The sequence below is a fragment of the Hyla sarda genome, chromosome 9 (genome assembly GCF_029499605.1).
Source record: "Hyla sarda isolate aHylSar1 chromosome 9, aHylSar1.hap1, whole genome shotgun sequence".
Taxonomy (NCBI): domain Eukaryota; kingdom Metazoa; phylum Chordata; class Amphibia; order Anura; family Hylidae; genus Hyla; species Hyla sarda.
This window is the reverse complement of record NC_079197.1, coordinates 156,255,489-156,261,234: the sequence shown is the minus strand read 5'-3', so window position 1 is coordinate 156,261,234 and position 5,746 is coordinate 156,255,489.

Here is a 5,746-nt window from a genome sequence, read left to right as displayed (position 1 = left end):
TCCAAACCTGGGGTCTCTGTGTCAGGAGTGTGTTCGCTTACTGTTGTCTTGTGTAAGAAAGGGGACGTGTCTAGCTCTCTACCGCCATAAGCTTTAGCCTACCCTATGCCGAGCTTACACTCTATGCGTACTCGTTGCAGGTGCGACATAGCAGCCGGTGTGGCTTTTCTGTTGGTGGATGCACTAAATGTCGTTCCATGTACAGTTGTACTCCACAATATTGGCACCCCTGAATTTAATAGGTCCTAGGTCTCCAAACACTGGCCCTCAATCTGTAACAACAAGATGTAGTTTTGCAACAGCTTGAGGTCCACAGTTTGGAGACAACTTTTATAGATGCACCTAAATAGTGTTAAAGTGGTTATCCACCAGAAGGTGATTTTACACCACCTATATGCTGTGGCAGACACCTAATTTGTGCAAAAATACAATCTTTATTGGTTAAAACTCCAAAAGGCAATGTCCTAAAAACAGATGTGGCAACTGAAAACAATGACCGTGTCGAAGACTGAAAGTAGTAAGTATACATACACAAATCCCATATGTATGGGCATATAGACTGCCAAGACCGGCATGGGTATATAACAATGCAGTGTAAACAATATGTACTATGTACTATGGATAAAGTGCAAGTGCAGAAAATACAGAAGACCAAAACTGGGCCAACAATAATGCAGCAAACCAGTCTAAAATACCCACATGTGTGAGCAGAAGAGTGCAGCCAGGAGGCGTCCACCCCTACGACTGTTTTGGACTTGCGTCCTTCTCCCGGAAGAAGGACGCAAGTCCAAAATGGTCTGAGGGATGGACGTCTCATATGGGATTAGTGTATGTATACTTGCTACTTTCAGTCTTAGAGACGTTCATTCTTTTCACTCGCCGCATTTCTGTTTTTTATTACATTGCCTTTTGGAGTTTTAAAATAATACACTACTGCTCAAGATATATACAGGTCTGGCAGAAGACCACTAGCTCCCAGTCAACAGTAAACAATTGGTCTGAAAAACCCTTAGTATAGCACACAAAGAGTAACTTTTACTAGATCAAAGTAAAAAATCCACGGAACTATTTCTTTTTTGAAGGCAGGATCTTCCACCAGCTCAGGGGCACGGCGTTGGGGAGCCCTTGCGCCCCCACGTATGCCAACTTGCTCCTGGGCTGGTGGGAGGCCACCTGTGTTTTTTAATGATGAGAGGGAACACTTCAGTGAACTGGCCCTTTTTTGGGCCAGATTCATTGATGACATCATGATTCTTTGGGAGGGCTCTAGAGAACAACTTGTAGCATTTGTGGATTCTCTCAATAGAAACAGCATTGGACTTTATTTTACCTATGAGATAGGAACTACACAACTCACATTCCTGGACATCCTTATACAGAAGGAAGCGGATGGGAGCATCAGTACTAATATTCACAGAAAACCCACTGCCACCAATAGTCTCCTGAGGTGGGAGAGCTGCCACCCGGGCCCTCTTAAAAGAATTAGACCAGGAGGATAAGTTCATGAATATTCATGAACCGGGCGGCAGCTCCGCCCAGCTAGAGTGACGTGTGGCAGAGTCCCAGATGATAACACCTCCCACTGAGTCCCAAGCCAGGGAATAACAGAAAACTAAAAATATAGATATCTTAAGAAGCGCTGAACCATTTTTAACCAGGTAAGGAGCGTTTTAATCAGGATCACCCGCACTACAAGCCTGTGTAACAGGTTTAGTGCGGGTGATTCTGATGACAGATTTCCTTTAACACATAGTCACCTAGCCCCAGATCAGAGATCGCGAGAAACCTGGCTAGATAGAACCCCTAAGCCTGTAGGAACTTTTTCTTGTGGCCGTTGCAAAGCCTGCCCCCATATTTCCAAGACTAACCATTTCTTTGGACTGGGTAACACCAGGATAAACATCAGACAGTTTATTAATTGTAATTCTTGCTACCTTGTCTACATGGCCACATGTGAATGCGGACTTAGATATGTCGGCAAAACAATAAGAGAGTTTAAGAAGCGTATGTTGGGGGACATTAAACACCATCGGGATACCCCCCTAGCTAGACATATGAACACTGTACATGTAGGGCATTATAAAAATCTAAAATTAATTGGTATTGAAAAAGTGACACCATCAGCTAGGGGAGAGGACCTTGATCGATTGCTTCTTCAAAAAGAGAGTAGATGGATACATCGACTTGATACGACATTCCCAAGAGGTTTAAATGAACAACTTAATTTTGCTTGTTTTCTGTGACACGCTCTTAGTTTGGTGACTGCTAGGCAGTTAGTGAGGGTCTTAGATGGTCCTCTGAGCTAGTGTCACCATCCTGTAAAGTTAGGGGATGTAGGGAACCATAGGAGGTTGGTGAGCGGGACCGCCCTTTTTAGGGCTGACCATCCTGCCTAGGGTTAGGGCTAATTAGTTAGTGTAGGGACTGACAGGCTCTCTTAGGCCCTCATCATTCCCAGTCACCTTCCCCCCCCCCCCCAGGGCTTCCCACCCTAGGCAGACCGTGTCACTTTTATATATATATATATCGATATATGTTGTTCCTTCCTCTATTAGAGCACACATATGGCGCCCACCACTCCATGGTTCCAACAGTCACCTTAGTGGCTCCGTGCCCAACTTATATACAGGGCACCTCATTGGTATCCGTGGAGTGCTTGGCCTGATATGTGCAAAAATAATATTTGGACATTAAATGTCCACAAATAAGCTATTATTGGCCCATCTAGTAATTGTCCAAAGCTGCTGAGAATCTACATGTGCTTTGTTCTGCCTTGAGCATCTTATACTTCAAATATGTGGACTATGAGGACGTTGTTGTCTCTATATCCTCAACACTTACCTTATATTCCTATAATTTACATTGCTGTGCCCACTGACGAGATTGACTAATATTGAGCGCATGCAAACACTTAGTTGTTTTTTGAGATCGGGATCGCCGCCATCTGCGCACGCGCCTAGATTATCTTTGCTGTGCCTGTCAGAGGCGTCTGACGGGACGCGGCCTTCTGACGCGTGTGTCCGGGCGACCGGATATAATGTCAGACGCCGCCGTTATGCGGTATGTGCAGTGTAGCCGAGGATCGCGGCTCCCTGCTTCGGCAGGTTTGCACATCACCGCATCTATCCTTTGCCCGGACATCGTAACCGTGAGTAGATTATCTGTTGAGCGTACAGTTTTCTCCACAGCTTGTCTTTTCAGGATAGAGAGTAAAAAGGCTTTTTCCCTCTGTACTTTTTTCCAGGTAAACCTAGGCAGCAATGTCTGTATGTGAGTAGAGGAAGTGGGGAATTATTGCAAAAAAAGTATACTATTTCCTCCACTATACACTATTATGTGCCTTTTCTTTTTCCTAGGTACCTGATGTCCTGTGGCTACCCCTACAGTATCATCGGTCTGGGCATGCTTGACATTATAAGCATCAGACCTGTATTAGTCTGTGAGGGTTGTGTTTGATTTTTATCACTCATTTGATTTTCTATGAAAAATATTAATCTATAAGGGTTTCCCCTGAGGACGCCGAGGCACTTCGGCAGAAATGCGTCGAGAAACCTATGTTCTAGAGATATTACATGAGCAAGTCCACAATTTTTGTGACAGGATTTAATACTATTTTAATATCTTCATACTTTTCTTATTGGGGTATATTCGATCCATTAACCAATAACGAGTATTGAGATAATCATTTCTATGTTTGTCCGGTATCATCCACACTGGATGCAGCACTTATTATTTTTGATTTTTTACTTTGATCTAGTAAAAGTTATGTTTTAATATAGTCCCTCCCCATACTCTTTGTGTGTTATACTAAGGGTTTTTCAGACCTTTTGGAGTTTTAACCAATAAAGATTGTATTTTTGCACAAATTATGCAACAGCTTTTTTTCACATATAGGTGGTGTAGTTTACTGCTGTATCAGCAGACTTGGTACTGTCAATTACCATATTCCTAGGAGTACTTTGGGTATTAAAAAAAAATATATAGATAGATGGATACATTATTCTTTTGGATAGATATATACACGTACCTCAACATACAATGGTAATCCGTTCCAAATGGACCATCGTTTGTTGAAACCATAGTATGTTGAGGGATCCGTGCAATGTAAAGTATTGGAAAGTGGTCTAAAACCTGCGGACCTCCAGATGTTGCAAAACTACAACACCCAGCATGCTGGGAGTTGTAGTTTTGCAACATCTGGAGGTCCGCAGGTTGAAGACTACTGGTATTGGAGGTTATACTCGTGTGTCCCCGCCGCTCTGGACCGTCACCGCTGCCCTGGATGTCGTCTTCCATCGCTGTTGCCGTGTCCCCGACGATCTGGCAAGGCCTCGGCATCCTCGCTCTCCGTTGCCGCCATCACGTCGCTACGCACGCTGCTCCTATTGGATGACGGGACGGCTTGCACAGCGATGTGATGACAACGATGCAGGGGATCCTGAAGAGGACGCGCCGGAGCCCCGAGGACAGGTAAGTGATTGTCAGCGGACCACACGGGGCACCGTAAATGGCTATCCGGTGGCAGGTGAAGCAGTCTGCGCTGCCGGATACCCGTTTATGCCATGGCCCCGACATACAAAAGCATCATATGTTGATGCTGCCTTCAACATGCGATGGCCTCTGAGAGGCCATCGTATGTTGAAATGATCGTATGTTGGGGCCACCGTAGGTGGGGAGGGTCACTGTATGTATGTATGTGTGTGTGTATATATATATATATATATATATATATATATATATATATATATATATTATATATATAGTGTGTGTGTTATATTCCCTCGCCAATACTGTGCATTAGTAACTGTGTACATTGGTGTATTCATAAGGTAATTTTAGTATGTACCTGCCAGACAGTAATGGACATGCTTAGGAAAATGATTTCCCACCCAGCGGTCACTCCACCCATTGAAGCAGACAGGGTCCCTCTGAACACCTGATTATTGATGTAATGACTCGGCCACACTGCAACCTGGGAAAATCGGAGACAACGTTCATTTTGTATGATGCTTAAAATAAACATTGGGTCAAAAATCACAGAAGAATTGTGAGACCACCATGGAACACAGGTACAGACACTATATTATGAACGACTCTAACTTTACAGCCCCTGTAGCATAGTGAAATAAAAAAAGATATATATATCTTGGAATAATATGAAAGTGTGTATATAATTTATATAATGTATATGTACACTTTTTTTTTCTTTAAACACTTTTCTATTTTATTTCATGCAAAAATATACAAAGTTGCACTTCTGTACAAATACGTATGTGATACTTCACTAGACAAGAAAAAAAATCACTTGCATAAAATGAATATATATATTTATTTAGTTACATAAAAGCACAAGACATTAAAAGGAACGACATGAAAAGTGCAAACATTTAAAGCAATGCCAAGGTACTTGGGGGGTGGGGGGGGGGGGGTGCAACATTTTGTTTTGGAAACTTTTCAAAGTTTTCTATTATTGAGTCTTTCTTAGCTATTTTATTGCAATGGTTTGGGATTTATCATGGCCAACTTTTAAAAAGTGTCTTAAAGGGTGCAGCTCTCTACAAAAGGATGCATGTCATGCAAACTGATACCACACAACACAATAACATGCTTTATAGACTTTATAATTCACCAGCGGAGTACCCGGCGTTGCCCGGTTTTTCCTTCCTAATCCTTGTTGGGGAGGAAAATAAACAAAGGAGAAAGCTTTTGACTTCGAAACCCGTCCTCATATACTGTTGTCATATCC